The sequence below is a fragment of the Trichosurus vulpecula genome, chromosome 3 (genome assembly GCF_011100635.1).
Source record: "Trichosurus vulpecula isolate mTriVul1 chromosome 3, mTriVul1.pri, whole genome shotgun sequence".
Lineage (NCBI taxonomy): Eukaryota > Metazoa > Chordata > Mammalia > Diprotodontia > Phalangeridae > Trichosurus > Trichosurus vulpecula.
In genome coordinates this window covers 443550523-443577282 of record NC_050575.1, presented here as the reverse complement: position 1 = coordinate 443577282, position 26760 = coordinate 443550523, and the positions used below count along the sequence as shown (strand labels likewise).

The 26760-nt window shown below is 39.2% G+C and overlaps 1 pseudogene; it reads left to right on the top strand.

Annotated features, from left to right (window-relative positions):
- The first annotated feature begins 3743 nt into the window (after positions 1–3743).
- LOC118842860 overlaps positions 3744–26760 on the top strand; it is a 54359-nt pseudogene continuing 31342 nt past the window's right edge.

Below are 26760 nucleotides of genomic sequence, written 5' to 3'. Positions count from 1 at the left end.
CAAATTAAAACGACTCGATCCTATCAGATTGGCTAATATGACAAAAAAGGAAAATGATAAATGTTGAAGAGGATGTGCGAACGTTGCGACACTGATGCACTGTTGGTGGAATTGCGAGCCAATTCAACCATTCTGGAAAACAATTTGGCACTATGCCCAAAGAGCAGTCAAACTGTGCATACCATTTGATGTCACTGCTAGGTCTGTATCCCAAAGAGATTACAAAAAGAGAAAAGGACCTACATGTGCCAAAATATTTATAGCAGCCCTTTGTGTAGTGGCAAAATACTGGAAATTGAGGGGATGCTCATCAATTGGGGAATGGCTGAACAACTTGTGGTGTATGAACGTGACGTTGTGGTATAAGAAATGACAAGTAGGTGGACTTCAGAAAAACCTGGAAAGACTTGTATGAAATGATGCAAAGTCGAATGAGCAGAACCAAGAAAACATTGTACACAGTATAAGAAACATTCAGCAACACAATGATCTAAGACTCCTGAAGGAAAATACTATCCATATCCATATAAAGAACTGATAGACTCTGAATGTATATTGAAGCATATTTTTTCCCTTAATACCTTTTCATTTTTTTCCCATTTTAATCTGTTTCTTCCTCCATAATTATGACTAATGGAAATATTTTTACATTATAGCACATGTATAAACTACATAAATGGTCTACCATTTTCAGAAGAGGGGAGGGGAGAGAGGGAGGGAAAGAGAAGCTTGATCTGTGATTAAAGGCAGATCTACATAAGGTGTTCTTTGTTTTATTTTTTAAGTTTAATAGTATTTCATTTTTCCCAGTTACATGTCAAAAACATTTTTAGCATTCATTTTTGTAAGATTTTAAGTTCCAGATTCTTCTCCCTCCCTTCCCTCCCCTCTTCTGAAAGCTCACTGAGAATAAGAAATGGCTTAATTTCAGCTTTTGCATGCCTACTGCCTAGCACAGTACATGTTACATAGTAGGTCCTGAACAAAGGCATGTGACTGATTTACCTGGTCACATTTTGTACATTTAAGTAATAGTTATAGCACATAATTGGTAACCTACTTTGTAATTTGCTTAGAAAATGCTTCCTAGGTAGAAAGAGCAGGTATTAGTATGTTCATGTTACAAAGACACTGGGTGTGTGAGAGACAGCAGGATAGCGTCATAGTGATTCTTTGAATGATTCTTGTTGCCTGATTTTGGGGGGATGAGTTGGGCTGAATGAGCTTAAAGATCCCTTCCAACTCTGAAATAATGTGACCATATCTTTATATGCCCAATGCCTAGCACAATTCTTGATATATAGGGAATATTTAATAAATATTTGTTGAATTGGATTGTATAGTGTGTGAGGGCAGGTTTCTTCACCTCTCACAGCTGAAATGGGAGATGCTTTTTGTAGACAGAAGTCTCAAGGTGAAGAAAAACATGATGTTCATTTGAAACTTACAAGGACATCAAAGTTCAATTGGATCTGCTCCATATTTGGGAATGAGTTTCTGAGTCTTGCCAAGGCTGCCACATTTTATAGGAAGTGATCATTTAAATGGCTTTACTTTTAGTGGGCATATTATAAACACTTCCTACCTAACTCCTGCTCTCCTTTCATGGTTCCCATGCTAAAAGACTTTCTGTGTGTACAAGGAAAACACCCAAGGGCTCCTGGTCTATGCTGTGAGTAACATCTGTCAATTATATCCAGTGCATTGAATGAAATGGATTACCTGTTAAATTATCTTTAATGCTCTTTGCTTAATTACTAGTGGAATGATTCCAGGGTGCAATCATATGACATCTGGTGGTCTCTGGCCATTTTTTAACTTAATGTAGAAACTTTATCTAATGAATTATGCTCTAAGAAAAAGAAGAATGTTAAAAATTTTCTCACTACTCTCTGTCTCTGTCTGTGTTTCTGTATCTCTGTTTCTCTCTGTCTCTGTCTCTCTCTGCCTCTATCTCTCTGTCTCTGTCTCTGTCTCTCTCTCTGTCTGTCTCTCTCTCCATTCCTTCCTGTCCCTTCCTTGAACTATCTCCTCTGTTTTCAGACAAGAAGATACTTGATAAAGAAATCCCTTTCCTAGAAGCACAGCACAACACATTGGAAGAAAGTGCAGACATCAAAAAAGACCTAGGTTCAAATCCCCCTTCACCTACTTGAGCCACATTTTCCTTGGTTATAAAATGAGGATTATAATGATTGTGGTGCCTGTCTCCCCGTGGAGAGCTCATAATTTAGATAATGCTTTAACTCTGCAAAATATTTGACTTGTAGCATATCATTCGTTGCATTATTTTTTTTTGCAAATGTGGAAGTATTCTATAAATGCCAGTTCTAATCATCCTTTTAAACATCATCTGTTACTATGGAAATGGAAGACCACACTGGCTCATAGAGTTAGAAAGGGCCTCAGAACTCATCCTGTCCACCTCTTCTACTTTACAAGCAGGGAAAGAGCCTGGGTGACTTTCTCAAGGTCACACAGCTGGGAAGCAGCAGACTTTTGCCTATGCCATACATGATTCCTGGTCACTCAGCCTTTGCTTGAAGACCTTCATTGACAGAGAACCAATAAAGCTCCAGTGAACACACTCTGTAGCTCACTAGATAAACACTGGGCTTTCTGACATCCAGGTTCAGACACTTCCTAGCTCTATGCCTCTGGGCAGGACACTAAGTCCTTCTCAACTCCAATTTTTCATCTCTAAGATGGTAATAACAATGATAGCACTTGGCTCACAGCTTTGTTGTAATGATCATGAGCATCATACAGAAATTGCTCTCCAAACCTTAAAGAGTTATTGAAAATAGCTGTGATGACGTTGGTTATGATGACAAGGACAAAAATTATGATGGCAATGATGATGACGAAAATGATGATGATGATGATGATGACGACGATGATGATGATGGTGGCATCAAGCTATCTCAATACATCCTCTGCCAAACAACCTAAAAATTGTGGCAAGCCAAATTCTGGCCAGGACAGCCAATTCAAATGCACAATGAGCCATTTGTTCAAGCCAGGGTAGCTTAACAAAAAAGAAGATGTCTGCTGACATTAGGGCGGGGGCTGGCCAAAAGTGGTGCTAACACTGGGCAGAGACAACAATGAATAGGGAAGAGCCCAATGCCCAGGGATGATAAGGGGACTGAATACCTGGACAGGAAGAGATCCCATGGAACCCTTGTACTATCACTGGATATGAAACTAGGGTTCATTTAGCAGCTCTGTCACCCATTTTCCACTTCTGAATCATGGTTCTAAGACAGAGAGGAGTTGGCAATAACATGAAGAAGCAGGGGCTCTAGCTGTGTAAGGATCAGAGAACAGATCAACAGGGAATTGATCAAGCCTCTCCCAAGATCATACCACATTGGAAACATGGAAGACTTACAGGCTTCCAAGACATAAAGAAATAGAATCTCAGGCCAGACATCTTCTCTGCCCTCAGAGGTGAATAGAACTCAACTCTAACATAAAGTCCAAAATCCAGAAAGGTTGAAAAAACCTAGCCAACAACAAAAAAAGAACTTGACCATAAAAATCTTCTATAATGACAGGGAAGCTCAAAATACAAAGAAAGGAGGCAATGACTTACAAATATCTAGGAGCGAACTTCAAAGAATATGCAGATTGGACACGAACCCAACACGAATTTCTAAAAGAGGTGAAGAAAGAGACAAAAAAGAACAAAAACATCAAATAACAACAGTAAGGGAAGACTAGAAAAATAAATGGTAGAAATGCGTGGAAATTATGAAAATGGAATTAATGGCTTATTACAGGAGGCAGAAAAGAATAATGAAGAAAATAAGCCCTTAAAAACCGGAATTGACCAAATGGTAAAAATGTACATAACCTCACTGAAGAAAGGTACTGGGATATGTTCTCTATATGCTCTCTCGTCCAAACTAAACATATTCAGTTACTTGAAATGATTTTTAATTTGCCTTTCTCTTAATTTCATTTTTTCAAAATATAACAAACTAATGAGGATTCTGTGATACTAGGCCTTTCTGACCAGCACTGGAAGATCTCCTTGCTAGGCCAAGATAAATAAACAAGCAACTGAAAAGCCCAGGAACCTGGGGAGGAATCAATCCCACTATTCTAGAGTATAAGACCTAGCTGTGTAAGGAGGCTAGATAGGAAAAGCCTTAATGTGATATTCGTCAATAATTCACACTTTTGTCATTTATTTATTGTGGAAAATCTCTTACCTGACGTGGACCACAGTCCCTCTGCATCTTAGCAGACGGTCTTTCAGAGTTGCTGTCACAGAAATATTCAGACTTACAGGCCACCCTGTTGATAGGCAACCCTGAAGTTAACAACTCATCATCTGATACAGCTTGGTGGTATAATGGATGGAGCGTTTGACCTGGAATCAGATATAACAACACTAGCACTCATAGAGTGCTTTACAAATATCATCTAATGTTAGACTCACAACAACTCTATGGGGTAAGTGCTATTCATATCCAAATTTAACAGATGAGGAAACTGAGGCAAAGATTAAATTACTTGCCCAGATCACATAGTGATTAAGTGCATTAGGCCAGATTGAAATAAAGATGACTTCATTGAGACTCTGGGTAGGTCACTTAACTTCTTGCAGCCTCAATGTCCTCACCTATAAAGTGGGGATAGTAACAGCTCCTTACTTTGCAGGATGTTTTTAGGATCAAATGAGATTATATAAACAAAGAGCTTCATAATTCTTAAAATGCCTATATGCTATTGTTAATTCTAACAATTAATCCGGCACTAGACACACCTTCCATCACAGGGTAGGCATGTTCCAACTCACTAGGTGCTTTTAAGTATTATTTTCTGTTAATATAGCCTCTGCGAGGCCAAGTTCACCTTCACACTGTGATGAGGTATGAGAGTATGACTTCAGTGATCTTAAATTAATGGACGTGTAGTGAGCAAAACATGGAAATTTATAGTCTGGCTCTGCTGTGCCATTCTCAGAATCCATGTGGATTCTGGCGTTCAGTGCCAAGTGCTATGTTTTTGGAGACATACTGTTTAGCTAGAACACGAGGCAATTGGACACTGATAGTGGAGTGTAGGTAGAAACAAGCCAGGAAAACATATTTTGGAAGAACTGGAGCCATTTAACTTGGTAGGAGAAGACTTAGGATGGAGAAACAGATGACTTCAAATATTCTAAGGGCGATCATGTCAAAGAATTATTAGACATTTTGTATCACACCCTGCCTCAGTCAAAAAGGGGGAGGTGAAAAATAATAATAGATAACAATTATCAAACACCTCAAGGTTTTCAGTGTGTTTTACACATGTTATCTCGTTCAAACCTCAAAATAACCCTGTGTGTTGGTGCTACTGTATCTGCATAACACAAATACGGGACTTGAGACTGATCATAGAAGGACCCAGAAGTATAAAGGGCTTCTTTGGAAGTGTCTAGTGGTGAGGTCCTTATCACTAGAGTTCATACAATCTTTGCTCTCAAAAAAAGGTAAAAAATAAAAAGAAGCCCCTGGTCAGGTATGATTTCCATTTAACAGAGGTCTTGCTGATCTAATAATCTCCCACAGCTCTTTCTGGTTTAGGTTCATTAGGTGAAGGTTGTGTTTTACTTGAGTGAATTTCAAGTTTGTGAACTTAGACTTTAAACAAAAAGTAGCTAAAGATTCCCAGATGGGGTAGAGTTGCACATTAGGCATATGACTGCCACAATCAAGCTGAGTGCTTTAAGATAATTTTATAGGTGACGCATCCGCCACGATGCATGAGAGATGACTGACAGATGTCCCGTCAACTCACAGGCCTCCACTATTCTTCATCTGTAATTCTCATGGCTGTCAGTAGGCATTAGAAGAAGCAGGGCTCTGGGCCAGTCAAGGAACGAGTGCGACAGTGTGGTGAGTTTGCCTTGCTCATCTATCGCTCCAGACAGATGGTTGGCATGCCTTGGAAGATGTATTGCATTCCTTTCGAGCTGTGAGAGAATGTAAATTAGCTTGGAAATCATCTAGGGCAGCCAGGTTTTAGGGAAGTCAGCTGATTTGGTACCAAGGGGCCACTCAACAGGCTCGACCTCTTTGATTCCATCCACAAACCTCCTGTTTTATTCATAATAATCATCTAATCTTTACATGCCCTGAAATACATATTTTCCATGTGTTATTTGATATGTTGTCAAATTCATAATCGTTCCTTCCCTTCCTCCCTCCTTTCCTTACTTCCTCTCTACTTCTCACCTTTGTTTTTTCTCTCTCTCCTTCCCTTTTCTCTTTCTTTCTTCTTTCCTTCCTTCTTTCTTTACTTCCTCCCTCCCTTCCTTTCTTCCATCCTTCCTTCCTTCCTTCTTTCCTCCCTTCCAACCTTTTTCCTCAATTGTTTACTGCCAGTTATGTGAAGGCCACTGTGCTAGGAACTGAGGTAATATAAAAATAAATTAGAAAAGTATTTGCCTTCAAGGAAGAGACAATCTAGCACAACCCTAATATATACTAGAAAACATATTGTCTAATTAGGAATCTCTAATTGGTAGGGAAATAAGCCTCTCTTTAGGTAGGGTAGGCATCTGTCAAGCATATGGATTTGCAGTTGTGCTCACAGGTTGGGGACTGGCCGAAAGAAAAGCTTTTCTAATGTAATCCATGCATTACTGCTTGTTTTGAAAATATAGGAACTTTGTAGCTTATGTAGACTAAATCTTATCCAAAGCATGGATCCCCTTTCCAATATTCCTAAGAAGTATATTTATAAACTCCGGCTAACTAAAAAGAGTGACATAGAATTCACCATCCAATGAGGCAGCTTATTCCATTTTTAGAAAACTCTAATCTTTGGGAAAATAGACCAAATTTGTTTCCCTGTGTTTTCTAGCTATTGTTCAAAATTCTGCCTTCTGAAGCCAATCACATTTTTCATCATCATCTCCATGAAAGGTTACAAATATGTCTGTTCTGTACCCCCGGCACTTTGTACAATGTCTTCAAATGTAACGGCGTTTAATAAGTGCTTGCTAGATTCGGCTGTTTCTGGCTTTAAGTGATGTGCAGAAGATATACCTTATTGGTCTTTTTCAAAGTGGTATAGCAATCTAATTCTGGGTAGGTGAGGGGTGAGGATATTCAAGAATGGAAGTGGAAGGGAAGATCATCCTTCTTTGCTTATTTCTGGTTTGCCAAGAGGATCCACAAAACAAGAAAAAGTAATAATTATCCCAGAGTTAGATGAATAAGTTGAATTTTAAACAATAAATGATTGAATTAACAAACACGGTATTCATCTTTTATATTTGCTTTGGACCTCCTCGGTTGCTGGGTGTGGTCTCCTCTCCCCAACCTCTTCACTCCCTTCTACTGCTCTTCCTATTACTGCATCATAGAACACAAGACACATCAGAAGCAAAGGGCTCTAAGTCTCCCCATGGAGCATTTGTCCACTGGTATAACAATAACTAATTATAATGTTAATAATGGTATTTTCTGAATAATAGTAATAAGATGTATCACTGACATAGTGCTTTTAGTTTTGTAAAGAGCTTTGTATTCATTCATTTGTGACAAAGGGTAAGGAATAAAAGTACCACATAGGGTCACATATATAGTAAGTGTCTGAGGTTGGATTTGAACTCTGGTACTCCTGACTCCAAGTCTAAAACTATCTAATAGCTTCCTCTAGGCTGAGAAGAAAAGGTGAACTCAATTTTGGTGGCCTGGGTTTCACTGTATTCAGACAAAGCCCTCTTTGTTGAAGACTTCAGTCACTACTCCAACCTTTCCTGCTCCCTTCTGGACCTTCTATTTTATATATGGGCATGGAGCAGTCCTTGCAGAGACTCTGAGAGTCTCTGTCATGTGACAGTATTTAAAATTGAATTGTTCCTTGGTTTTCCATGAGTGCTGTTTCATCTAGACTTCAATCAGACCTGTTTGATGAGCTACGGCTAAGGAGAAACCAGTTTCCTCGATGCCAAGACAACTTTTGTCTGATTTAAAAATCCCACAGGATTTGAAAAAAATTATGTGTAATAGCACAATGATTCCAAGGCTGTACAAAAGATGGCTTATGCCCTCTGCAACATTTATTTCATATAGTCCAGACTAAATGAGAAAGGCAGAATGGTATGCTGTCTAGAGAACTGATCTCAAAGCCACAAACCATTAGGTTTGGGTCCCGCCTTTGCCAGATACTGGTGGCCGTTTACCCTCTCTGTACTCTAGACAATTCTTTATGACCACGTAGGTTACAGAAAAGATGCAGACTTGCATTGGTAGAGGGACTTTCCACATATGAGTTCTCTACGCAATTGAAATCCCAAGGTCAATCCCTAACTTTCTTATACCCAAGAAGCAATAGTTGCCTCCTTAAACAGGTGTTAGTAAAACTTCCAGATCATGTGAGCAACAAGTTGGCAGACTAGACATTTTCTCTGATCTCCATGACCTCTGGAACATTCTCCAAACAGAAACTATGCATCAAAGATAAAGTAACTTCAGCTGGTTGGAGAGTCTGGGACATCAAGTATCTAAAACAAGGCAAAAAAAAATTGAACCCAAAGCCAGGACTTCAAGATCATTGAATCTGAGCTCACTCTACCCCTCTCCCTCCCCTTTCAGGGCTAGCACAGTGGGGCTGCCCTAGCAGACCTGAGGACATGACACAGACTTACACCCAAACTCATTCATCCCCTCTCCCCCTCCCTTTGCCAGCATTGTAGAGACCCTGGCTCCAGGCTGCGAAAGTTTTCTTGGGCTTTGATACTCTGTTTGGTCACAGCCCTTTGGGAGGCAAAGTCTCCCCAGGGTTGCAACCTGGAAGCAGCAACTATGCAAAGCTCTGGACTGCCGAAGTATGCACTTCTGGTGCTGGGGAAAGTGGCCTCTGAACTGCCAGTGCTGGGTCAAAGAACTAAGGACCAGAGGAAGGGGGCAGGTCACCAGAACAAGATACTGTCAGTGGGGTTCAAAGCTGAGGGAAGAGCAGAGCATCCAGCTGGGGTCATTTCTGGGGTCACCTGAAAGTCAATAGGGGCAGAGACCTAGGCTGGTTAACTTTGAATTGCCCAGTGAGGGAGGAAGCTGAGCTGCTTTGAGATTCAGCCCCCAAGGAAACCATAATCCAAGGGAAGGGAGTCAGAAATGAGAAAGAAGGAAAATAAGTGAGGAGCAGAGACACTGAAAGTACCACAGATTCCAGGAAGAAGAAATCTCAAAGACCTTGAACATAAACAGATAAATCGACAGGAAAAACAGTAACAAGAGAAGGAAATATGGCTTCCAGATCAGGTCAATGAGTTTCTATGAATAAATACCACAAAATGAAGGAAAATGATCTAAGACTTGATGAGCCAGAGGAAGTAGAAATTGAGGAAAATTTGGAACCACAACATGCTGCTTCTGAACAGTTTAAAGGAGAAACGAGAATTATAAAAGCATAATTTAGGTCCTGCATAACAAAAATAATGAGCAGAATAGAAAAACTTGAATCTGCAATGGTAAGCCTCATCAAAGAAACAAAAAAGAATAGACTGGAAATGTAAATACACCAAAGTGAAAGAAAATCTCGAATAAGAGAAGGAAAACCAAGAACATTAAAAGAAAATATGCTCATTATGCAAGTAAAACATATAGATCTCAAAAACAGGAAGCACAGACACAACCTAAGAATCATACATCTTCCAGAAGAACGACAGGACAAAAAACCTTAACACCTTAATTAAGGAAATAATAAAAGAGAACTACCCAGAATTTATGAACATAGAAAATGAAATTCCAATAGAAATAATTCACAGATTGCCTTTAGGGGAAAAAAAAAAAAAACAAATACAAAAAAAAAAAAACAAGGCTGTAAACTCCAGACACATAGTGGTCAAATCCAAAGGAAAGGACATTTGAATAATTCAAGACTATTCTGTACTCATTAGAAGAAGGAGGATGAAATGGAATAATGTGTTCTGAAGTGCAATGGAGTTTAGGATGCAGCCCAGGGTAACTTATCCTGAAAAATGGACATTCAATAATAAAGAATTTCAAAGTTTTTATAAAGAAAACTAGAATTGAAGATATCATTTGCATCCTTAACATCACCACCCTTAGCAAGAACTCTACCAGAATCATTTTATGAGACAAATATAATCCTAATACCCAAATCAGGAAACGATAAAAAATAGGAAAAAAAAGCTCATAGGCCAATATCATCAATGAATATTCCTCAAAAAGTTTAAAGAAAATCTTTTCAGATTATAGTAATTTAGACAATAAATCATTCATTATGATCAAGTGGAATTTATACCAAGGATACAAGAATGTTTCAACATTAGGAAAACTATCAACAAAATTAATCACATTAAGACCTCCAAATTTCAAACCACATGATCATCTCAATAGATGCAGTAAAAATCTTTCACAAACCACAGCTCTCTTTTATGCTAAAAACCCTACAGAGTAGAGGCATAGAGAAACTTTTGAAAAATCAGAAAAGGATCTGTCCAAAACGAAAAGCAACCATCAGATGCAATGAAGATACACTAGATCCTTTTCCAGTAAATACAAGCATGAAACAAGGGTACATACTTTTTCACTATTATTTGACATCATAGTGAAAATGTTGGAAATAGCAATGACAAGAAAAAAAGTATTTAAAGGAATTATAGGTGAAGCAGAGATAAGACTATCTCTGTTTGCTGATGATATGATAGTTTACTTGGAAAACCCCAGAGAATAAGCAAATATGCTAATTGAAATGATTAATAGCTTCAGCAAAGTTGCAGGCTACAAAATAATCCTCAAAAATCAATTGTAAATTATATGTATATATACATACACACACACACATGTATATATGTATGCATATATACAAAATATGGGAGACAAAAATAGAAAGGGAAATCCTGTTCCAAATGGTTACAAAACACATAAAACATCTGGAGATCAACTGCCCATAGTACAAAAAAGTCTTTTATAAATTGAATAACATAGTATTCCTTAAAGAATTAAAGGACAACCCAAGTGGTTGGATGAATTTTCAGGTTCATGGTTGGGCCATGCCTATATAATAAAAATGACAATGGTGCCAAAATTAATTTCTACTTTTAATGCTGGACCAATCTATTTACCAAAAGGATACATGGACACATGCATGTTTTTGTTCTTTCTCAGTATATCCATCAATCATATTGATTTTTTCTCCTCTCTAATTAACAAAAACCACAATTTGTCGTATGGGATGGCTTTTAGGGAGAAGGAGGGATACATATGGTATTATGGTGATATAAGAAGCAGAAAGTACCGATAAAATTATTTAAAATAATAAAAAAGTGTTAGCACCAGTTCTCTCTGTTGGTAGCTGATGTAGCTAAATGTCATTTGGTAGAGGATTGGATCTGCAGTTAGGAAGACCTGACCTCCAATCCAACCTCAGACATTTACTAGCTGTGTGATTCTGAGAAAGTCACTTCATCCGTTTGCCTCAGTTTCTTCTGCTCTAAAAATGGGCTTAATAAGAGCATCCACCTCTCAGGATTCTTGTGAGGATTAAGTGATACAATATTAGTAAAGCATTTAGCACGATGCCTGGCACATAGTAGGTATTATAGAAATTCTTTTTTATTTGTATTTATATCCTCATGAGAATTATTTGAAGGAAGCAAGGACATTTTTTCCCAGAGAAGAGTTAGTATACATTTGTTAGCTGTCTTCATATGTTTGAAGGGCTGTCATGTGGAAGAGGGATTAGAGTTATTATTCCTGGCCCCAGAGGGATAAACAAGGAGGAACAGATGTTAATTGACAGAACATATGGAATTAAGCAAGAATTTATTAACACCTCTAATGTGCTAGACACTGTACTAGTGATCAAAATTCAAACATAAAATAACAAAACAAAAGATAATGAAACCAAGCAAAAATAATAACAAAAACACAAGCAGGAAAACCAGTCCTGTTACTCTAAGGAGTCACTCTTTTGTTAGTTGAAAACGATGTGAACACGACTTCAAAAAAAGAAATACAAAAGGATATAGTTGGGTAGGGCACAGGCCATGAAATCCAGGAAGAATCAGGAAAAGCCTCTTAAAGGAGGTGGTGCCTCAGCAGACTCTGAAAGGGGCTAAGCATTTGAAAGAGTCAGGGTCCTGCCCCTTTTTGGTGGGGAGAGGGTGAGTGGTCACCATCTGTGATTTCATTGGTGAAAGGAGGTACTGATGAGGAAGCTCATTGTACCAATGCAGATCAGCGGCTGATCTGTAAATCAGAGCCTCCAAAATTTCCCCAGGGGCACTGATGGTTAGGACATTTGTCGAGGATCTCGAATTCAGCATGGACCAGAAGTGGGATCTGAGCCAAATGCTCTCTTGATCCTAAGACTGTCCATCTCTACCTAAGCCTCACCACATTGCCTAGTATGTAGTGAGCACTTAAGAAGTGGTTTGTGAATTCAATTTAAATATGTCCTAGCTGTATAACCCTGGACAAATCCTTTAATCTCTGTCTGCCTCAATTTCCTTCTCTGTGAAGTGGGAGAAATATTGGCACTTACCTCCCAGGGTTATTGTGAGGAGCAAATGAGATCATGTTTTTAAGGCACTTTACAAACCTGAAAATACTATGGAAATGCTGCTGCTGCTGCTACTGGTATCAACTACTGTATCAATGTAGCTCAATTCCTGCCTTCAGGCATCACTGAGGGGACAACCAAGGTGCAAAGCAGATTATGGTTATATTATAAAAACAAGGAGCTCTGTGAGTTGAGAGGAGGGGGAGAGAGGGGGAAGTGACAGACAAACGCCGACCCCAAACCTGAGGAAGGGAGCCTATTCAGGTGAGTTCAGGCAGTCCCGTGGGAAGCTCTGCTCGTAGAGTTCTGCATGGGTCACCTTCACCGATAATCCCCTCTGCTTCACCAGGGGTTAAAGTCGCTACAAGTATATTGGTTTTTAAATTAATTGCTTGAGTGGCCTCAACATCAGTCATGGTTTCTAAGACCTTGTAAATTCATCCTCAGCTCTAAATGAAAGTTCAGGATTATGACAAAGGAGTGAAATATGACGGAAAAAAAATAAATGACGCATTTGGAGGAAAGGAAGGGAAAGGAAAGGGAAATGAGTAAACATTTTTATATCACCTACTGTGTGTCAGGCATATAGGTGCTTTACAGAGGCCTCGTTTGATCCTCACAACAACCCTGTTATTATCCTCATTTTACAGTTGAGGAAACTGAGGTCTTCCTGTGTCCAGTCCCAGCACTCTCTCCACTGTGCCAACGATGTGTCAGAGGAAGGTAACATGATGAACTTGGGATCAGAAATATATGGGATTCAATTGTTGCTCATGCATTTATTCGGTGAGCTCATGGAGTCAGAAGGTAGCTTAGATCCCGTCTTGTCCAGTCCCTCATTTTACCAACGAGGACACTGAGCCTGAGGGAGGGTAAGAGGTTTGCCCACGACCACCATGGTGGCGATCAATCAACACACATTTATTAGCCACTTACTGTGTTTCAGGCACTCACCTAAACTCTGCAGCTACGATAGTTCCTGCCTTCAAGGAGACCACATTCTAAAGGGGGAGAGAAATGCAAAAAACATCTAAATCCATACAAGATACATACAGAGTAGACAGGAGGGGATCCCAGAGGGTAAGACACTAATAGCTGAGGGAGCCGGGAAAGGCCTGCTGTACAAATGGGAGGTGGCAGTCATTTTGACCCGAGACGTGAAGTAAGCCAGGGAAGCTACGAGACAGGGGAGTAGAGGGAGAACATTCCAGACACAAGCAGCCACTTCAAAAGCATGGAGAAAGGAGGTGAAACAGGATTTGAACCCAGGTCCTGTGACTTGACATGGCAGTGTGTTATTTTCATTATTCCATTCTACCTATTAGGACAATATCTGTATGACTCTGGACAAGTCATTTAGCCCTTCTGAGACTTAGTTTTTTTCTTCTGAAAATGGGAATAATAATAGTACCTGTTATACAGAATCAAATAATCAATCGACAAGCATTTAAGGGGCAGCTAGGTGGCACAGTGGAGAGAGCACAAGCCTTGGGGTCAGGAGGACTTGAGTTCAGGCACTTGATACTCACTAGCTGTGTGACCCTGGGCAAGTCACTTAACCCCAGTTGCCTTGCTAAAAAAGAAAGAAAGATAAAAGCATTTATTAGCCATATACATGCCAGATACTGTCCTAGTCTCAGGGACACAGGGACAAAAATGAAATCATCAGTGACCTCAAAAAACCTACATTCTGTCAGAGAAACCAACACATACACAGATTTTGCTTATGATTTCATTGGTGTGAGGCACTCCTGCTGAAGCAGCTCCTTTCCCTAGGGCAGATCTGTACCTGCTACGGAGCTAATAGTTTTAGAAATTTACCTAGGACACTGAGAAATTAAGTGATATGCCCAGGGAAGCACAGCTATGTATGTCAGAGGCTGGATCGTAATTCACGTCTTCCATCTTCTGCATCTGTTCATCATATTATCTCTCAGTAAGGAAATTTATATTGTTTCAGGTAGTGAGTTTCAGGATATTTGAAGAGAAATTGACATTTTGGGACGAGGAAACAAAAGTGTGATGCTACGTGCATCTCATGCATGGTTGCTCTCTTCTCTCCATAAGTATGATACAGAGAGGGCATCATCTGGCATTCTTCTCAGGAAGAATGTCTGTTACGGTATAGAAATCAGAGAAAACATTCATCAAGCTTGATTTCTCATTATCACTTGAGACAATGATGGGATGTTAAACTGCTCCATTTGTAGGGATTTGGAAGTAACTCTGCCAGAAGAAAACTTTCCTTGTGGTTGTGGCAAGAGGATTTTATGTCTAATTTCTTCAATTGGAGGATATCTATGATAATAGCAAATTCTAAGAGGATCATCAAACTCATTGAGTCTCATTGACCTTAGTTTCCTTGATGGAATCATATTTCCAAGGACATAAAATAACAATTTTTGCCATTATCACAACATTAAGTGATCAAATTATTTTACAAAGTCATAGGATCCCAGATTTATGGCTGGATTGGATTCTAGGGACCATGTAGTCTAATGTCTTCATTTTACACATGTGAGCTTAGACTCCTAAGAGCAGCTAGCAGAGCAGTGTCTAGAGTGCTAGGCCTGGAATTAAAAGATCTGAGTTCAAATCTGGCATCAAGACACTTACTGGCTATGTGACCCTGGGCAAGTCACTTAACCTCTCTTTGCCTTAATCCACTGGAGAAGGAAATGGCAGACCACTTTAATACCCTTGCCCAGAAAACCCCATGGATAGTATTGGCATTCTATGGTCCACAGGGTCATGAAGATATGACTTAATGACTGAACAACAGCAACAAAACTTATACTCATAGGTGTTAAGTGACTTGCCCAGGGTCACACGGCTACTAGCTGTCACAGGCAGGATTTAAACCTAGGTCTTCTTAATTCTAAGCTCAGTGCTTTATACTCTATGCAACACAGCTTCTCACATCCACACTTTTATGCTTAAACAGACTTGCTAATTCAGGTCTATGAATAATTTTAAAAATTAAGAGATTTTGTCTTTACTCACAGGTACTTTACCACCTGGCCTCACTTTACCATTGAAATTTTACCATTCATTCAATAAACATTTATTAACTTCCTGCCAAGTTCCAGGATCTTGCTTTAAGCATGAGGGATAGAACAACAGCTCTTTTTTTTTCAAAGAGTTTTCATTTCATTGGTGAATGATAAATCATTATATCTATCTATCTATCTGTCTATCTGGATAAGCTCCACCATATTACAGTCTAGGCCCTGCATGTTCTAACCTCCGGACTCTCCTACTTGGAGATGTGATAAGCCTCAAGCAAAGGATGATTAACATTCTTTAGGTTAAACATTTGGAGAATCGGCTGTCCTGGGGGCCTAGCCAGCTCCCAAGAATGATATCTCAGGAGACCCCATTGTAAGGGTTGGCTCCCCTCCCAGTGGGAATATCTGGGGTGAGCTTTCTTTGTTCAAGGCCTTATTTAAGTCACCATGTGGTAAGTCACATTGGGATCTCATCCATGGAGAGGACGCTTTGCCCGGGACATTCCCATTCAGGGCCCTGATCGAGCTGTATGCCAGGATCTCCCAGCTTTGAAGGATTAGGTGCTAGTGCTCCCTGAATTGCTGATGTATTAACGTATTGCTTTCTGTGTCTTTGTCACTTTTGCTGCAATTAGCTGTGTTAGTTATTGTGTTGTAAATCCAATGTAATATTCCTTCTGTCTTTTAATAAAAGCGTAATTCCATTGGGAGTGTGTCATATTGCAGTTGTGGGTCTGAACCTAAATTAGCTTAATTGCACAACTGGGTAGGGTATTTTGAGGGACTGCTAAGGGTTGGGAATATAAATATAGAAAGAAAGAGAGTCTCTGTTCTCAAAGAGCTTCTGTTATAATGAAGGAAGACAATGGAGAAGAGAAAACTGAAAGTTTCTGGAGGAGGAATGAGGGGCAAGGTCTTCATGGTATAGCATGATAAAAACAACCCCAGAGACTCAGAAATGCAGCTGGAGTGAAGCCTAGCCTGGGCATTTCCTAAAATCAGAGCTTTTCAGATGAGCCAGCTAGTCTGAAGAAACATATAGTTCTTGACAGGAGGACTTAGATTTTATTTTATTTTCTTATCCTGAGCATGTGTGATGTTGTGTGACACATAGTAAGTGTTTAATACATGATTATTAAATTCAATTGGATATGGATATATTTAAGGATGAAGAAAGAGATTATAGACGTCAATGGCCTGAAGAGAGAAGAAACCTTGACCCCATACTGAGGGGGGAGGGGCTTCAGCATCTTGAAGCAGATGATGGCGAAGAGCAGGAAAAAGTCAAGGATGAGCCCATTCAGAGTGCAGTCGCAGGGAGATGAAGGAAGGAAGTAGACATATCATCTAGTAGCTACGCATTTTAAGTCATTATTCCTGCTTTTCAAATTCCAGACTCAGTTCTTTTTATTTGCTAAAGTGAACTCCCTAATTGTTGATGACCTGGGTCTTAACCCTCATAGCATCCTAGTTATATTATGCCAAGATGAATGAAAGTCATTGTCCTTATGGAGGCAGAAGACCTGGATTTCTTTTAGTAATAGTCTTCAGCAATCCTTCTAAACAGCATGGCAAATGCATGAGATGTATAAACTGTTAGGAGAGTTCATGGAAGGGAGGACAGATTGTCCCTAATGGGAAGAACAGAGAAAGGTTTCCCAGATGCTGTGTTTTTCATCAGGTTTAGAATGCTGGATAGGGTTTCAGTGGCTGAAGATGGTAGGGGAGGCATTGAATATTGACAGAACAATGTGAGTGACAGCAGGCCAGTGAAGGATGTATAGAGGTGATGACAGTGTGACATTTCTTTCTTTCTTTTCTCTGTTACCTTCAAAGAACTCCTTTTCTTTTGCTAACGTGTTACCCAACTTGGGCTTAGGTCTATTTCATTTCTTACCCCTGCACAGTGGGGATGTAATTTCCAGCAGTGCATTCATTATAACAAAATCCCATTACAACAAAACAGCTTGGATGTCCTGTGGGGTTCTTCATAATGGGATTTCAACATTATAAGAAAAGAAATCCATGGCAGTTAGGTAGACAGGTAGAGGAAAATTGCTTCTTATGCTGGTACAACTGCGTGAAAGACAGAAAGAAAGAAAGAAAGGAAAGCCTGAGGGGTGGACATTTTACCACCTCAGTGTACTTGGAAACAGGAGAGAAGGTTAATGGAAAGCGCATATCTTCCTGCTGAAGTCAAGGATGCTAATCAGAGACCATGTTGTGGTGGTGAAACAGTGAGCTGGAGTGGACAGCTACTGCCCAAGAGAGGCTGCAATTAGAGCAAGAACTCAAGCAAAGAAACAAAACAATGGAATTTGAAATGGATTCCTAGTCTAAGGTGCCAGTTTTGGAAAACGAATCCTTTCTCTCCCACTAAAATGGCCCTCGAGGTGGGTTCCTCTCTTGTTAACACACAAGACCAGCCAGCAGATGACAGAGGTCTGGATATGTGAGTTAAGTCCCCCCAAAGTACTAGAGGCCATGTCCTTATTTGCCTGTGATTGAGTTCTCAGTGTCTCTATTGGATCTTGGGATTTAGAGCTAGTGGGAGCTTTAGAGATCATCTAGTCTCATCCCTTCCTTTGAAAGGAGAGGGAACCAAAGCCCAGAGAAATGAGGCCATTTGTCTTAGGTTACAAATCAATCAACAAACATGGAGTAAAGCAAGTGGTAGGACTACATAACCAAGCAATTTCTTTCTTCAAATTCCTGGGTATGTCTATAGAATGCCTAAGTCTGGGAAAATCTGCAGATGTGTAGCCTGTACTATAGCTTCCAAAATGCATTTCTGCACCACAAATACACATAATAATACGAATAAAAAGAATACAAAGATAAAAAATACCTTATATTTACTCAAAAAATACAATATCAGACCATGGAACCATAGGTCTGGAATTGGAAGAACATTTTCTACAATATTTATGTTATGACAGACAACTTCATGACAAAATATTTCAAGTTTATCTAATCCAACCTCTTTGTTTTACTGATGTGTTTTACTGATGATTTACAATGGAAAGTATATAAAAGTAATGCAAAACATTTGAAGAAGGAAAAACTCATAATAATGGGGCAGGAGTAGACCGTATAGATCCATACACTTGTGCACATGTATAGACAGATGATAGATATTAGAAAAATACATCAGTGATTGATAGATGATACAAAGATATGCTGCCTTTGAATGGGTATCAATATGGCAATGTGGGAGTTCAATGGTTTCAAATCTAAATAGAAACAGAGCCTTGAAGGCAGCATATTGGCTTAGGAAACTACAAATTAACATTATGTGATACTATAGTTTTATTTATTTTGTTAAACATTTCTCAATTACATTTTTTCAGCCCACTTGGAGGCCCACTTGCAGGCAGTGGGCCATGAGTGAGCCCCCTCTGTGGTAGACAGAGTGAAAAGGGCAGACACTTAAGGCAAGGCTTCAATCTGTAAATATTGACAATATTCTGGGGGAGAAGTAGTACGAGGCTGAACTCCAATAGAGGCTGTGTTAATAGAAAAAAAAAAGAATGGATGGAGAAGATGTGAGGATGAACTTGGCATGGCTTGGCAACTTACTGGATACATGGGCTGAGAACAAGGGAATGAGAAAAGATCACTCTGAGAATAATTCCAAATTGGAGCGATTAGACAGAGACTTGTGCTATCGACAGAAATGAGGAAATTTTGAGGAAAGATTTCAGAGTAAATAATGAGGGTTTTTTGGAAGTGTTGAAGTTGTGATGCATCACTGAGATAAGCTTGCCACAACAGAGATGAGCTTTTACATCAGGGAGTAATTTAGGATGTTCGGAAGCACTGGAAAACATCATCCAACTCAATTTATTCGTTTTCCTGAATTTTGGGCACATTGTCCATAAGAAGAACATATCAAAGATTCAGATTGTAGCCCATCCATGCCTGCCTATTGGGTGAGTCTCATGTCTATGTCCTTCAATAAGTGTAACATCAGGGATCCACTTGACAAGCTGAGGAACTTTCCCAATTTCATCTGAAATTAATACCAATGGAGCGTGGGGGCTAGTCAACAGTCATTCTACCAGTTATGGTGCCAAATGGCCAGCCTATCTCCTAGCTTACTCATATTCCCCAGATGGCATGCTCATCTTTGGAGTTCCTCTCTGATTATATGTTATGACTTGATCACATACCCACCATGCATCTCTCCATCATCTTCTATGTGTTATATCTCAAATTTCTCAAAAATTTTAATATTGCATGACTCATAATAACTTAATGACATGTGCAATGTTACTATTTTTTTTTTAAAGATGGACCTTTATTTTTTGGAGAAGTTTTGGGTTATTAAGGGAGCCCTATATTTTCCTAAGAGCAAACCAGACTGTTCTCTTGCCATTTAACCCTGGATTCAATTCATTGTCCATGTTTACTCTGTCTTGTTCATATATGCTCGTGGGTCAGCTCAATAGTGATCCACTTAACTGCATATCATTTAGATTAGCTCAGTGACTTGTCTATACCTTTCTACACATGATACTTACTAAGGTAGTTTCTCATGCTCTAGACTTTTGTATTCTCCACTTTCTATTCTCACCAAGAAAAAAGGGGAAAAATGCCTCCACAGTTGCTCAAGGGCTTCCTCTCTGCTCTCCCTGTGATCTAATGGGAACTGATATTATTACTAATAGCTTATAATAGGTTAGCATATTACCACTCCACATGTATCTTTGCATTGCCACAGGGGACTCACAAGGAATAGTATCTTTACCTAGATCACATTTCAATTGAATTTAGCAAATATTTATCAAATTCCTACCACATACAAGGCCGTAATTCTCTGTTTATTCATCTGTGAAATATAAATACTAATATCTGTAGTACTCACCTGAGTGGGCTGTTTGAGGATCAAAGAGACAATCTTTGCAAAATTCCTTGAGACTGTTTTTGTTGTGGTTCTTTGTTTTGGTTTTGTCTTTATAACCACAGCATTGAATACAGAGTCTCGTGTGTAACCAACGCTTAATAAATGTTGGTTCATTGATTAATTTCTTTGAAATCACATAATCATATAGAACCATTAATTGGGGGTCAATTCATTTGCCTTTATATGTAATTTCTAGCCTTTCCTAGCTGCATGGCTTATATAAAGCCATTCCAATAACAGATAAACTCCTTGAGGGCAGAGACTCTATTTCATTTTTGAATCTTCTGTATCTAGTGCAATATCTTTGGCGTAATCGGTGCAAAATATATGCTTGCTGGATTGCAGTGGATTAGAATCTCCTAATTGCTAATGACCTTCTCCCTTGGACCTCACATAACACTTTGTATTGGACTTCTCAGATGCTCTTATTATGTAATATCAAGAATTAAAGCTAGTTGTGTTGGTTACTCATTCCCAAATCTATGTGACCCAGGCATTCATTTTATCTAAACTTTGTATCTCCAAAGAGACTTTCTCAGAGAAGGTACATTAATTAATCAATGTTTATTTCTTTGTTTTAGACTTGTAAACCCCATGTTACTTCTTGTAATACAAAGATGAAGAATTTACATAGCCCCTTAATGATGGAGATTTATAATCTATTAGGGATTAGATTTGCTAGAATATAAACTTTTTGAGGATGGGAATACTTTTTTCTTTTTTTTTTTGTCTTTGCATTTCTAATGTAGTTTCTGATACATAGGTACTTGATAAATGCTGGCTGAATGATTAATCGAGGGGAATGAATGACTAATTATACAATTTGGTGAACCAGAAATAAAATCAAATTAAGGGATGAGAGAGGAATATATTGAGAGAGGGAGATAGGGAGAGATAGAATGGGGTGGATTATCTTGCATAAAGGTGGCGAGAGGAAGCAGTTCTGTGGGAGGAGGGGAGAGGGCAGGTGAGGGGGGAATGAGTGAATCTTGCTCTCATCAAATTTGGCCTGAGGAGGGAATACCATATATACTCAATTGGGTATCTTACTCCACAGGAAAGAAGAGGGAAGAAGATAAAAAAAGGGGGGGATGATGGAGGGGAGGGCAGATGGGGGTGGAGGTAATCAAAAACAAACACTTTGGAAAGGGGACAGGGTCAAGGGAGAAAATTCAATAAAGGGGGATGGGTTGGGAAGGAGGAAAATATAGTTAGTCTTTCACAACATGAGTAAAGTGGAAGGGTTATGCATAATGATACATATGTGGCCTATGTTGAATTGCTTGAATTCTTTGGTAGGGTGGGTGGAAAGGGAAGAGGGGAGAAAATTTGGAACTCAAAGTTTTAAAAACAGATGCTTAAAAACAAAAAAAAAATTGCATGCAACTAGACAATAGGATACACAGGCAATGGGGCGTAGAAATTTATCTTGCCCTATAAGAAAGGAAGGGAAAGGGGGATGGGAGGGGAGTGGGGTGACAGAAGGGAGGGCTGACTGGGAAACAGGGCAACCAGAATATATGCCATCTTGGAGTGGGGGGGAGGGTAGAAATGGGCAGAAAATTTGTAATTTAAACTCTTGTGAAAATCAATGCTGAAAACTAAATATGTTAAATAAATAAATTTAAAACAAAACAAAACAAAAAAAGAATTTGGTGAACCACAATAGACCAGTGGACAAGTCAGTAAATGGAGATGCTTAGTTCAACTCACTTTCTGCCTTGTAAGGGGATAGCTACATGGTAAATCAATCAATACGATAAAAATAACACATACACACACATACACACACATGCACGCACACACACACGTACCCTTCATTGTAGCAGTGGAAAGAGATTGGTGTGGAATAAAGCTTGCAGTTTTAGACACAGTTAATATATCAGTTAATTTTGGTGAAATGTTTTTATTCTCTCTTTTCTTTTTATATTATATTTTACATTTATATTATACTTTACATTTGTATTATATTTTCTATTTTTATTTCAAAGATGGCTCACCAGATGGGGAAAAAGAAGGTATATATTGGAAAGTATGTGGCATAAAAGAAATAGGTAATGATAAAAATATTTTAGAAAGAAAATAATGGCACATTTCCATAATAATGCTTTAAGTATGACAAAGTATCCTCTTCATGGAAGTACCCTCTAAGTTCAAGTAGTATTATTTCCATTTGACAATTAAGGAAACAGTTTTACAGAGGTTAAGTTATTTTTCCAAGGGGGACACAGCTAATAAGTGTAAGGATGTAGCTTTTACCCCATTAAATTGGCTCCAAAACCAGGTCTCTAACCACTACACCACACCACTGTAATACCCCCTTCCCGCCCCCGCCCCACTTTTTTTTTTTCCACTGTCAGGCTAGAATTAAACCGCATCTTTGGAGAGTGAGATCCAGCACTAAATGTCGCTGCATTGAAGTTCAGAGTAAGGTTCCTGTTAATAGGCTTTGTGGTGTCGGATACATGATCTGAGATCACACCTCATTGATGGCATGGCCACATTGTGTTTCCTACAGTCAGCCAGGCTTCGTAAATGGCTGGGGTAACAGAGGGTGGGACGATGAAAGATGAAGGGTGTGTGTGTGTGTGTGTGTGTGTGTGTGTGTGTGTGTGTGTGTGTTTGTGTGTGTGTGTGTGTGTCTGTTTTGCATTCAGAGCACACCAAGCAGAAGGAGGAAATGGACATGTGGAAAACTGACCTTTGATAAATTAAAGTAGAAATGCATTGATCGGGAGACTAGAGAACAGTCCCCACAGAAGCAGTGTGCTGCTGTCCAATCATCCGGAGAGACTGAACAATAAAAAGACCTTTAGTTTGCTTCCAAAAGCCCTGCTAGAGAGGTTCAAAGTGATGACTCAGCACTATTTTACAGGCAAGCTTTTGTTTTCCCTTAGAGGGCAGGGGGGACCACTGAGGGCAGCAGATACTCAAATGCTTCATGTTTTCCATTGGAGCAGAAAACAAGAGAGGCAGAAATCTGTTTTACATAGTTGAGACCCTGAGCCAGCTGGCAACTGACTACGTAGAGATTGGAAGGTAGTTTGCTATTAAGCATATAAGAAATGCCCTCGGTGGGGGGTGGGGCAGGGAGGAGTATACTGCTAGACTTTTCAGTTTAATCTTCATTATTAACATTTCCATTAATTTTTTACATCTGGACAATTAAAAAAAATCAAATCCTGATTGGTAGCAGTTGCAGATTTCTGTAGTAGAAATCCTCACATGGAAAACTGAACATTTGAACGTAAAGAGCCTTTGGAGCTGGCTGCAACATAACCATGAATTTTTTAGAAACAGACAATGCTTATGTTTTCCAAGAATCATCCATTTCCCTCTCCTTTGCTCTCTCTGTCTCTGTCTCTCTCTGTCTGTCTCTGTCTCTCTCTGTCTGTTTCTGTCCCTCTATCTCTGTCTCTTTCTCCCTGTCTCTCTTTATCTCTGTCTCTTTCTGTCTCTGTCTCTCTTTCTCTCTCTGTCTTTCTCTCAATGTCTCTCTTTCACTGTCTCTGGCTATCACTCAGTCTCTTTCTCTGAGGGAAATTAATGGACAAATGACAAACCTATTCTTTTGCATTAATTAATTAATTAATTTAGTTCACAACACTCAGTTGCACAAGTTGTTTAGTTCTGAATTTTCTCTCCTTCCCTCTCCTCCCCCTTCCCCCAAGACAAGCATGTAATCTGATATAGTTCTACGTATACATTCACATTAAACTTCTTTTCCAATAATCAAATCATAAAGAAGAATTATAACCAATGAAATGAACCATGAGAAAGATGTAACAAAACCAAAAATAAAATAAAATTTAATAAAAAGAGAGAGCAAATAGTGGCAAACCTATTCTTGCCGGAAGGTGACCTTTCTCCAACCAAAAGATACATTCTTTGTCTCTGTCTCCTTGTCTCTCTGACTCTGTCAATCCCTTTGACTCTTTGTCTCTGCCTCTCTCTGTTTCTCTATCTTCTTCTGTCTCTCTGTATCTCTCTCTCTCTCTCTCTGTATCTCTCTCTCTCTCTCTCTCTCTCTCTTTCTCTCTCTCTCACACACACACACACACACACACACACACACACACAGATGTTATTTTTTTTGTTTAAAGCTAAAATGCAGTGGGAATAATTCATAGTTTGGAAAATTTTGAAAAGAAGAAGAATGAAATCAGTACACTCAGAAGGAAAGGACTCAGCCCCTGAGGTTATAGGCGTCTCTCTGAATGCTTATTTTCCTTAGGCAATGCTAAGAGATGACATTTGTGTACTTTAGGGTTTATAAAGCCCTCTTTATCTTTATTTTGAGCCTTAAAAAAGCCTTGTGAGTTCCAATAAACAGGTAGCATCACCTCCATTTTACACTTGAAAAAAACAAGTCCCTGAGAGTTTAAGTAACACTCCTAATATCATTAGATTGTAATCTCCATGAAGGCATTTAAAAAATCTTTTTTTCTATCTATCTTTTTATCCATCTTTTATCCCATTTTGTATTTCCAGTCCTTGGCACAGTGTCTGTTACATAGTAGACACTTCATAAATGTTTACTGACTGACTGATGTAAAGGAGAGTCATGTCTCTGAAGGCAGAGAATCTGAGTTCAGTTCTCTCCTTGCCACTTCCTAAATGCTTAGCTTTATGAGCAACTTCATTTCTCTGCAATGCCTCTGAGGTCCTGTGATCTTAAATGTCAACAGCTGTGTTTGAGCCAAGAGGTCTTTCCGTTATGCTATCTTCTGACGTTGTAATGAGTGCTGGTGGTTTGTGAAGATCACTTTGTGGATTGTTGCTGTAATTCGGTTTGTGTTGTGACCATTCATCTTCATCGTCACTTTTCACTTAGTTATTTCCCACCCCCTCATTCAGCAAGGGTATATTAGGTACACAACATGGAAGAGACAGGATTGCTTAGTGGATAGAGAGCCAACCTCTGAGTCAGGAAGAACTCTGTTCAAGACCTGTTTGTGACACATATTTTCTGTGTGACCCGGGAAGATCAGTCTGGCCTCAAGGCAACTTTCCAAAGCCTAGTCTCTTTTGGGGGATGCTTATATAAAGTTAATGGAGTAAGGCTTGCACAGAGAGATAAATTTCAAGGAAGAATATGACTGGAAAGGCAGTAATGGTGTAACAGTTTGAGTACTGTACATGGAGTTGGGAAGACCTGGGTTCAAATCCCACCTCAGACACATGTGTATAACCCTGAGCTGGTTATAGAAACTCTCTATGTCTCAGCTTCCTCACTGATATTAGAAAAGTATTGAACTCAGGGCCTTTACAACTTCTTTTAGTCCTAAATTGATGATCCAATAAGTAAATGAATGTTGTCAACAACTTGTATGCAAGAAATAATGTTAATGAACATCCTTAGTATGGATGTCTGTTATATAGACCCATCTTCTAATAAGCCACATGGACTCACAGGACAAGATGAGCAGCTCCTAGATGAACATACCCAAGGCTCCATTGGCACCTTTAAGAAAAGTGCTATGTTTGCAATCAGGAAAGACCCAAGTTCAAAGCCTGCCTCGAACTTGCTCACTGATCCTGGCCAAGTCACTTTCTATTTCTGAAACTGAGCTTCCCCATAAAATGAAGACTGTAAAGTTTGTAATAACCTAGGAACAAAAGAGATAATCTAGAAGAAGGGTTTTGCTAAGCTTAAAGTGCTATATAAAGTCATAGTTTTCCCTTTCTTATGGACCCTTAAAGAATGCTTATTGTTGAATTAAATGGAACTGAAAGAATAAGAACAATTCTACCAATGGACGTACCTGCTAGGGATTATCTAAGGTGCTACTGGGATAAAAATTCCATAGGAGAGAAGGTTTGGAGAGTTTGGGTCAGGGCAGAGAGGACTTGACAGTTGCATCTCAAACTCTGAATCAGAAAAGGAAAGGAGCACAAGGAATATGAGATGGGGGAGAAATAAATTCCAGGTGGGAGGATCACAAATTCAGCATGACTTCATCAAGAAGAAGTCATGTCAGACTAAACTTATTCCTTTTTTGAGAGGGTTACCAGCCTGGTGATGAGGATAATGCTGTCATGCTACTCTTGTGGAAATGATGGAGAGCTGTGGACTAGACAAAGGCTAGTCAGATGGGTTCCAAATTAATTGGGCTTAAAGGCTGTTGCTTAGGGTTTGATGTTGACTTCAAATGAGGTCACCTTAGAGTACTCTTTCCTTTGCTCCTGTACAATTCAAAATTTCTATTAATGGCTTGGGCAGCTAGGTGGTGTGGTGGATAGAGAACTGGCCCTGGAGTCAGGAGCACCTGAGTTCAGATCTGATCTCTGACTCTTACTAGATAT